This window comes from Rhinatrema bivittatum, chromosome 16, assembly GCF_901001135.1.
Source record: "Rhinatrema bivittatum chromosome 16, aRhiBiv1.1, whole genome shotgun sequence".
Classification (NCBI taxonomy): Eukaryota; Metazoa; Chordata; class Amphibia; order Gymnophiona; family Rhinatrematidae; genus Rhinatrema; species Rhinatrema bivittatum.
In genome coordinates, this window is record NC_042630.1 from 37476429 (window position 1) to 37487421 (window position 10993).

Below are 10993 nucleotides of genomic sequence, written 5' to 3' on the forward strand. Positions count from 1 at the left end.
ACATCTGACTGCCCCCTCCCCCCCTGTTTGTTGATGTTAGGGTTATAACCATGGTCGCTCTGTGTGGGTTAATCCATCCTTCTCAGAAGCCTAATATTGGGTCAGCCCAGCGGTAGTGCTGCACACTACCCTACAGGGACCCTGGGTTCAATTCTCGGGTGAGGTCTTCTATTGCCAGGCCAGCCAAGGCCCAAAGATGATATGGAAGTCATTGTTCAATGGAGACACCGAGAGGCCAGAATTAGGGTCCATGTTAGCCTGGTTCCAGAGGGAGCTGAGACTTCTGGCCCCTGAGGACCGTTGCTGCGACAGCTGGGCTGATCCCTCACAGCAAGAGGGAGTTAAAAGCTGCTATATGATGCGTGTGGTCTGGTTAAGCCTTTTCTTCACATTTAAACCTTTGGCTTGCGGGAGCCATGAAAGCTTTCTGGCCCTGGAATTCTTAATCATGTGACTCTGATTGTGCCTGTATCTTAATAAATTCACTAAAAGATAAATTGCCCAAACACAGCAGTAAAACACCAAATCAAAATCAACAAAAAAACAAAAGATCGCAAAAAGACAACAAAGACCATCGTTGGACTTAGTAAAATCTTTGTCTAAACAGCCAGGTTTTTAGCTGGGTCTTAAACATCTTAACACCGACTGCCGTGTGTAGGGCTTCTGAGAGAGAATTCCAAATAATCAGAGCGGCCACAGAGAAGGCGCAGTCTCTGGTTACGCTCAGCCTGGCATGCAAGGGAGAGGGTACGTCTAGCAAGCCTCGTTGTGTAGAGTGGAGCTGACGGGGATGGACAATAAAGCCATAGAAGAGCATTGCTCCAGGGTGAGGCATCAGAGGAAATAAGATTAAAGGTGATCATTGCAATCTTGTATTTAATACGTTCTCCAGAAGACAGGGTAAGTCGGCGAGTGCTGGGGAGATGTGATCACGCTTGTTGGTACCGGTAATGAGTTGCGCTGTGGCATTTAGCAATAATTGGAGAAGTCAAAGTGTGACTCAGGGAGGCCTAGGAGTGTGGAGTTACAGTAATCTACCAACGGTAGAATGGAGGCCTGTATCACAGTTTGAAAAGCTGCCTTTCTCTAGCAAGTGTTTAAGGCCACAAAACATGCGGAGTTTATAAAAGTCTGCCCTAAGTCTATTTTTAACAAAAGGATAGAAGGATAAAGTGGAATCAAATAGAACATCAAAATTATGAATACAGGAATTCAAAGAAAAGGGGATTTGATTAATCGAGGTGGAGTCATGAGAGGACAAAGAGCAATGAATTAATAAACAGTGAATGTTAGAAAGATTTAGCGACAATTTATTGAAAAATAGCCAGCGTTTAATGGCGGAAACACACAGATTCACGAGATGGACTGAATCAGTCCACAAGGGACGGACTTGAATGAAAAACTGAATGTTGCTGCATAGTTTATATCCATCACACAACCTGGCTTCTAGCACTTTACACAAAGGAGAAAGATAGATGTTAAATAACAGGCTGATAATGCTGAGCCTTGGGGCAAACCAGTGGTGATTTCAGTCCATAAAGAGGACTGATTATTGGATTCCACGTGCTGGGATCGCTGGGAGACGAATGAGGTGAACCATTGTAACACGGTTCCAGAAATACCACAATCGCAAAGGCGATGTAATAAGATTGAGTAATCAATGGTGTCAAAAGCTGCGGTGATGTCTAACGACACCAAAATGAAACTGTGGCCTGAGTCAAGACCTCTTCTAAATGAGTCAATAAGAAACAAAATTAATAATTTGGCACTGAAGGATTTTCTAAATCCGAACTGGTGAGGATCCAAGATTTGATGAGACTCAATGAAGTCGGTCAATTGATTAAGGACACTACATTCTATTAATTTGGCCAGGAAAGAAAGAGAAGAGAGGGGTCTAAAACTGTTAAGGTTTGCCGGGTCTAAATTGCTCTTTTCAAGAGGGGCTTGACTACTGCTTTCAAGGAAACAGGGAGAGAACCCATTAAACGCAGGGGTTCAGGGAACAATGGGATAGATTTAGCTTAGAATGATCTGTCCTAGTTCTAAAGAAGAAACAGAATCAAAATCATTCCATATAGGTTCGAAATGAGGCGAGTCCCAATGGAGCCAGCTGGAAACAGAAGAGAAAGAAGACACAAAATGTGTCAGAAAATCAGTGCAATTAAAATCTTAAAAAGGAACTGAGGAGGCGTAAAGGACACTAGCAGAGGTGTTGGTAAGGGATTTAGCTATTTTAAACAATTCCTTGGGGTTAAAACCAATGTTGGGTATGGTTTAGACTAGAAAGAGCGTTTAGCATCTTGGATCGCCATGCAGTGTGAATCTAATAGGGAACAAAAGTTTGTTAGGGAATCAGTAGAACGAGTTCTACACCAGTGGCGTTCGCTGAGTCTTAGTTGTACATTCAAAGATTTAATCTCGGTGGTAAGCCATGAGGAAAAATTTGTTCTCGATTTATATTTCAAGACTAATGGAGCTACCTTATCGAGGGAGTCTCCGAGAAGCTCTGTCCAACTAGTGATGCCTTCCTCAATATTGGAAGGTCAGAAAGTACAAAAATTAGTTTTGACTATTTCACTCAATTCAACAATTTTAATAAAATCTCTAGAGGAAAATGGGGCATTAGGAACATCCTCAAATGTCCTTGAGTTTGATGGAACAGTGCTCGGTAGTGAGAAGTTGATCCAAAATTGGTCAGACCAGGGTACTGGAGTCACTGTAACCAATTTAGAACAAGTGTCCAATATAGCATTGTTGACAAAACCAAGATCTAAGATGTTGCCCAACTTATGAGTTGGGGACGAAATGATCTGTTCCCATCCTAAAGAGGATAGAGTATCACAAAAGATGGCACCTTGAGGGGAGATGGAGTTGTCACCAAACTGTCAGGCAGTTGACTTGTGGACCTGTTCAACTAGCCAATAAATCAGCTTTGTTGGATCACGATTAGAACATAACCTTCATACGCTTTCTGTGAAGCCCCTGGCTCTCGCCAGGCCTCTGAAATATGTCCCAGGTCAGGTATCACATTTAGGGCAATGACCCTTCCACAGCTATCTGGTGCATGATGGATCAGAATAAAGACCGCTAAGGATGGGAAGACAGGGAGAGACATGGATTGGGCTAAGACATGTCCAAATGTTAAAACAGCCCCTTTCAACCGCATTAATGCCCTCTGTATATGACTTGTACGCATGTATTATGGACCTAGTTAGAGATCTTAAATCCACAGATCTTGTCTCATGGTATAAGCCCAAAATGTGCCTATGCCAACTGATATAAAAAAAAAAATTAAAAAAAAAAAAAAAGATAAAATTGTTGGTTAAAATTAAAAACAAAAAAACACCCAGTCTCATGGAATCTGTTTCTTAACTGAATCCAAATCAATCCAAAGGAGACAATGACTCTGACAAAGGGGAGACAAACTCCCTGGGGGAAGGTGGAGGCGGAAGGTCACAGCCTCTGTCTAGGACCGTGGGAAGGGAACGGGATGGGGGTGTTGTGTGCCAAACTGGTTGTGGGACTGTTTGGCTGATGGATTTCAGTGAGTAAGTGCAGCCTCATGGCTTGTCTCCCTGTCTGTCTGAACCGAGTGCCTTGACTCACCACAGAAATTGAATACCACGACGGCTGCTGTCAGGCCTGCTGGGAGGATTCCAGTCTTGCCCTCCTCCCCCCCCCCCCTTCCGCCGGGCAAGGGGGGGGCAACTCAAACATGTCTTTCTATTCTGTCAAAATGTGAAAACCTATAAACCACTCCCTACTGTACAGTCAACTGCATGGGTCATCTCCCTGTACAAGTGCCGAGCCAGCACTTTCCCTGTCCTGGAGCAAAAGAGAGGGGGGTGGGGAGAGGCAGCAAGAAGGAACTCTCTCCCGCACTGAAGCAATGTCTTCCAGCTAGTGCAGGAAAAAGAAAAGAGAGGGACAGAAGAAGACAGACAAGGAAAAGAATATAAGAGACAGACAGAGGGAGAGAAAGGGAGAGAGGGGGAGGGCATGGTAGCAGGAGAGGGGGAGAGTCTGTTCTTACTGCATGGGTGCCCGCAGAGGGGGAGCAAAGGGGCTTTTCTACTTGTGGAAAGTTGGGGTGTTGTGCTAATTCCAGGCACTGTAGGGTCAATCTACCAGAGGAAGAGAAGGCTGTTTCCTCTCTGCTTCAGATCCCTAATAGTAAAGACTCTGTAACCTATACTTGTGCATAGGGCCCAGCCTAGCGACCCAGGGGGCGGCGTACAGCCACAGCCAAGCTCGACTCCCCCTGGAGGGCTCCCAGGAAAGGGGGGGGGAGCCTACTCCTTGCACAACAGCGACACCTACTGGCTGACTCAAGGGCACACGGCAGAAGGAATCGCAGCCTGGGCCAGAGGACCGACACTGCGGTGGCTGAGACAGATGAGAAAAAGTGGAATCAATAAAGGGAGGGAGACAACACCCCCCCCCCCCCCCCCCCCCCGCGCAGGTAGGAAGGCTCATGGCCAGCATAACCTCAACCAGAATCCCAAAAGAGCAGGAAGCAGCCGCTCAGTTCCCTTCTCACCCTCCGCAAAAGAGAGAGAGAGAGAGAGAGAGAGAGAGAGAGAAAGATGTTTTACTGTAATGAAGAGTGACAGCCTTTGCTGGAATACCATCAGACCTCGATTTGCAAGGATGAGTTCCAAACCCCAGACCACTCCGCTTGCCAATCTCCTCCAAACCCCGGTGACCTCGAGCACTTCAACCATCTGAGCCCGCGCCAACTCTCCGAGGCACCAGGCATGCGACGGAGTGCGTCGTATGGGGACTGCAAAAAACCACAAGAACCGCAATTAAATCGCTGGCTCAGAGAGAGAGAGAGAGAGTTGATGGGCGTTGGGAGGCTTTTTACCATAGAAAAGACTTCAGACCTCGTTCCAGGCCGTTTCCTCCCCAGGGGCGCTGGTCAGGATGCCGTGGGCAAGCCATCAAACCAGTGACCCTTCCTGGACCACATGGGATGGAGACAGGGCACATAGGAAGCCAACTTTTCAAAATAATCGGGGAGAGGGTGCTAAACTCACCAACAATGACCCCTTCTTGGCTGCGGTGAAGGAGTTTGGTCAGTATCAGGGCTACTCAGGCGCACACACAGAGCCAGCACTTATATTGCTATGACCAAGGGCAGGAACCAAAACAGCGCCAAACACACGGGCCAATACAGTAAAGTGCGCTCCAGTGGAGCTCACTGTTAGCCCGCGTTTGGCCACGCCAAGCCGCACTTTCAGAAATTAACTCCTGCCCAAAGGCACCGGGAAAGTGTACAGAAAGGCAGAAAAAACTGCTTTCCTGTACACCCTCCGACTTAATATCATAGCGATATTAAGTCGGAGGCCCCAAAAGTAAAAGAAAATTTAAAATTAAAAAAAAATTGTTAAATCTGCCCATGGCCTGCAGGTTGGAAGACGGACACTCAATTTAGCCGGCATCTGTTTTCTGAACCCGTAGCTGTCAGCCAGTAAAATTGAGCGTCGGCTGTCAAACCCGCTGACAGCCGCCGCTCCTGTCAAAAAGGAGGCGCTAGGGACGCACTAGTGTCCCTAACACCTCCTTTTACCGCGGGCTCTCATTTCCATAAATGTATTTACTGGATCGCTCGCCCGCTCTCCTGCAAAGTTTTCTGTATGGCCCGACAGAGAGCGACCAGGAGGACGAGGGAAGGAGACCTCTGGAGTTTGTGTTGGAAGGGGGAGGCAACCGGGCAGGCCGCGGAGCTCCTCCCTCCGCCAAGCGCTAGGATCACGTCCTGTGGTGTTGCACGCACCAGAGTCAGACAGGGAGGAGGCCCGGCCCGGTGCTCGGAGCGTCAGCCTCTAATAAAGGGGGCTGCGGGCAACAGCCTCCCCTGCAAACCCAGTGCCATCGCTTCGCTGGGGATGATGAACTGCAAGGCAGGGCCGTGGCATGGCAGAAGCGGCGCTGCCGAACCACCCCCAAATGAAATGCAAATAATTCGGCCGACGGGGAAGAACAAAATTATAGCAGGAAGCGCCCACCACTCCGTTCTTCTTGTTTCCCTTCCCCCCATTCCTTCTTCCAGCTGGATCGGAACCAGGAGCCTTCCTTCCCAACTATCCAGGGATCCCCCTCCACTGTTTTACATCCCCCCCCCCTGCTTTATTCCAGCCAACGGAGGGACAGTCCTCGGCTGAGGGCCGTGCGCCAGGGCTACTTCTGGGTTTCTGTGACCTCCTCCCCCCCCCCCCCCAAGGGGCTGTGAGTGCTGCCTCCGCAGCATCCCCAGCCCCGACCGACCGAGGATGCAAAAGACCTGACCCTGGAACCGAACTCGATTCCCTCCACGCGACGACTCGCCGTACTCCCCACTGCTCTCCGTTCTTTATTCCTCATTTTTATCCGATTCCTGAGCTAAATAAACCGTTGGGTGTTTTTGAGAGCTTCTCCTGCTTAGCCACTCCCACACCGTTTTGAATCTAAAGGAATGCAAGGGCGGGAGAGGAGTGAAGGGGGCGGGAGGGGTGCTGCTGCACTGATCATCATCAGAAATCTGGGTGCATTGTACAAATAGCCTACAACCCATACAGCACCACTTTCTTCCTCCCTCCAGGGATGGGTAGTGATGGTCCTGGAAGATCCCTAAGAAGGCCGGTGATGACAAAAAAAAAATACCAATAATATGCAAATTTGGATTTATAGATTGAACTACTCAGGGCAAGTTATAACTTCATGTTCGATTTATAAGTAGTTTCCATGAAAATTGCTGCATGCAAGCATTTCTCGGATTACCAGACCTGCTTTCCTCCCTCAGATCTCCCTGCAGACTTTCTCGAGGTTTGAAAGTGAGGGATCGACAGGCTCACTTATGGACAGGCTAAAAGAAACCCTGCGGTAAAAGACCCTGAAGCCCCCCTGCCCTGCCAGTCTCTTCCCTCGCCGTACAGCCCAAGCGTGCAGTCGCAGGTCGGCGGGTGCCCATGCTTCTTATCGTTAGTGTTAAATCTCGGACAATGGCGACGATACACCCCCTCCCCCGTTGTGGGCCATTATTTAATTAAGTGCATTGGGGGTGCTACCTGCTGACACGAGGCCTGATCTAAGCCCCAAAATCTCCCTCCATTGGAGATCCACGGCAGCATGGTGGCCCAGTGCCACGTCTCCTCGGCCAGGAGCTGGCGGCTCTGGCTCCTCGTCCTGGCTCGGCCACTGGCCTCCTGCGGGCTTCTCTGGGCAAGCCACGTGTCCTCCCCCGTGCCTGGGTTTACTCAGCTGTAATTGGGGCTAATAACTGCTAAATGCCAGATCCTTCCTGTAACAATACCTTGACTGTATTTGCTGGACAGGTTTTCACACTTGGCGTCTGTTACCGCCAACATTTAATCCCGTTGAACAATGCAGAATTTGCTACCTATGTTTCCCCCACTAACATCTGATAGAGTGAACTATTGAGATTGTAGGTAGAAGCAGCAGTTTTTGAGGACGGAATCACTTCCTCTTGCTCCTTTGACTCTCCGGTTCATTTGAAAACCAGGGCTGGGATCTCCCCTGCGTTTGTGGATCCGGAATTTGGCCACTAAGGTGTCGCCGTTGGGCACCAACTGGGACTCCCCCGGGTATTGAATCTGCAGCGTCCCCTAGCCCCAGCCAACCTGATGGACCGAAGCCCGGCATGGGAGTCGAACCCAGATGCTCGCCGTGCACTGCCCTCTTGGCCAGCAGGCCGGTGCCATCCCAAGAAAACTCAACGCTGTCCGTTGTTGCTCATATCAGGGATTTGGCTATCTCAATCTCCCTCCCAACCAATTTTAATAGCAATAGTTTCACAACAAAACGTTGCACCACTAATAAAACATAAAATAATAAAACGTAGATTTAAAAACATTAAATAAATAAATAAATAACAACAAAACAGGAGGAGCTTGAGAATCAGGGAAGCCAGGGTTCGAATCCCCGCTGCCACTGCTTGTGACCTTGGGCAAGTCACTTCCACCTCCATTGCCTCAGATACAAACTCAGGGGCTCATTTACTAAGCAGCGTTCGGTCGTTCACCGTGCAGTAAATGGCCCAATGCAGGGACAAGGTGCGGTATTTAAGATTCCGAGCGAGCGTTATTCTGACCTCGGCACCACAAAGATGCTAATGAGCTGATTAGCATGCAGGGGGCGGGGGGAAGCCAGTGTAATGGGGATTCCTTGAGACCCCCGGGGTCTTCGTGCCATTTTGGGGAGGGGGAGGGGTGTTGCTCAAGGCCAATTGGCCTTTTTAAGACATGGTCGTCCCACCGTCCAGGGCCACTGAGCTGTGGCATTTTACTGCTGGGGAATAACTGCGGGGTTTACTAAACTGTAGCACTCAGTACCGCAGCTTAATAAAGCCCTCGGTATTCTCCCCTCTAGGCAAAATATGAACCTCTTAGATTGTGAGACCCCTGGGGACAGGGAAATGCCTACAGCACCTGAATGTAACTCGCCTTGAACTGCCAGTGGCACCAATAACAATCCATACGCAATCAATAACAAATCATGATACTCCTTACAGAATGGCAATGCAGTTTTAACAGATCAGAGGTTTGTGATCAGGGATCGATAACGTCCCACCCTACAGAATCTCCCTGCCATTCCCCAGGGGTCCAGGGTTGTGATCTTTTGACTCATCTGTATAACACAGGGTAGAATCCCCAGCCCCCTGTCCAGATGGGCCATCCCATCAAACCTCATGGTGTGTAAGGAGCTTTGCCATGTTACTGGGTCACATTTCCTGCCAGGGCCCAGACCCCCTTGCACGATGGGTCAGCCCAGCGTCCTGTCTCCGACAGTGGCCAATCTTACGGGAAGATCCCTTCCCTGCTGCTCACTCCCACAGGTATGAGCTGGCGATCCTCACACCTGTCTGGCTAATAATTACTTATGGACCTGTCTTCTGGGAACTTGTCCAAAACATTTTTTAAACTCAGCTACATGTCCCTCGATGGTATGCTGCCTTTCTCCCTTGGCAGCTGGGCATGCCACAGAGCTCTGTCGATGCCAGCCCCATCGCCCTGGGCCAACCTGAACAGACTGGTTTTGCCACATTGCATGCAGGGAGTGGTAGTTCTTATGTCCCACAGAACAGTGGGAACTACATTTCCGTGCATGCACTGGGGCAAAGCCAGGACTGGTTCAGCCTGTTTCGGTGGAAGTGGCAGGCCCTACCTTGGTGCATTACATCCCCTGGCACAGCACTTCTGCAGAAACTCCCCATAGAAACGCAAAAGAAAACAGGAAATGTCCTCCGGGTCTCTGCTCATTTCCTCTCCCTGCTGCAATACCACAGACCTTTCTCAATCTCTGGTCCTACCCTCGCTTCCGCACCACCCAGGATCCTCAGTGCCTGGTGCCAGGCTTATTAGAAAACAGTGCATAACAGGAAGACAAAATCAACAATATTTCAGATTCCTCTGCATTGGGCATGATTCCATATTAAAGAATTATAAAGCACAGCCGCATGGGATACAAAGCGCATACAAAGACTGCTAGCCAGCGCTGTATATTGCCACGTGGGAGACCCAGGCAACTGGCATCTGCTTTTTGGGCCAGGAAAGGGAGAGAAAGAGATCAGAGATCCCAGGACGGGGCATCCAACACCCACCCTTGTGATAGGGCTCTCAATTGGCTTCAGATCCAGTCCTGGGAGCTCCCCATTCCCCTTGCAGTCTTACTTTTCTGATGGCTTGAGAAAGAACCGGACCACTGTTTCAAGCAAGGGGGAGGAACAGAACCTAGCTTTGACCTGCCTCCCCTCTCCCTCCCAAAAAAAAGGTTCTCACCCCCATGCACAATATATTTTAAGTGTCTCCTACGTGATCATTCTTAAGGAATGTGATGTTGTGTGAAGACTCTGAATGCACCATAGCTACTGGGTGAGTGTGTGTATGTCCTAATTATCCCTGGGCTGGACTCCCAGCAGCCAACAGTCAGGGATGCACTGGTGTAGGTCATTCATAATCCTACAAATTGGTTCCACGTGTCTTCGTTACAGTTAATCAGTCGCCCGTCAGAGCTGCCAAGTTACAGAGTTCCAGGAAAGAGTTTTTTTTTTTTGGCCCAGTCCTGGTTTTGAACTTACATCCCGGTGCATTGTGGGGTTTGTAGTCCCCGATTCTAGCCACTGAGGTAAGCACTGCTAGAATGCATCAGGATTGGGGCTGTCAGAAAACCAGGCCTGGCCCGAACTGTATCTCCAGGAACCGGGTCACCGGGCAGCTGAACTGCAGATTTCTCACTTTTGGGCAGTTTCCCTGAGGCTTGTCCAGTAATGCTTTGAGTTTTATTGTTATTTTAACTGCAACGTATGTTATGTTTTTTTTGTTTTGATGATTATTATATGTATTTTGTTATTTATTGCTTTTATTCCGGAAATCTCTTTGATTGTATGAAAAGGAAATGTACAAAAAATAAACTGAACTTAATCTTGTACCCTATTTTTTTTTTTTTTTTTAATACCCAGCAGCTCCTGCAAAGCCTTCTGGGATCTGGAGAGAATTTTCATGTTCTTGTTATTTGTTTCATATTGAAAACGTACCATAAACTCCATAAAGCTAGGGCCCTGGTGTCGTAAAACCAGGCAGCCTCCGCCATCCCCACGATCCCGCCCATCGGCCAAACAAAGACACGCTCCCTCCCTCCCCCGAGTCCCTGCAAACAGAAAAAATAACCTTTGCTATCATAGCTTTGCACAACTCGACTGTAAAGCTGCTCTTGTGTTAACAGGCAGCCCTGCATGGCTGGGCGGCTCGCCCCTGCTTCCCTGTGAGTTTGCCTGGGAGGATACCAGACTAGCAATTGGGTATAATTTGTGACCTCAGTGTTTAGAAGGCTGAGTACCTTTAACCACACTCACCCACAATATATACAGGGGCAGGGGTAGGCCACTCTGGGCCTCGCGTGCCACAACCAGGTTGGGTTTCAGGATACACACAATGAATATGCATGAGAGAGATTTGCATGCACTGCAACACAGTGATCCGGGAAACTACAGACT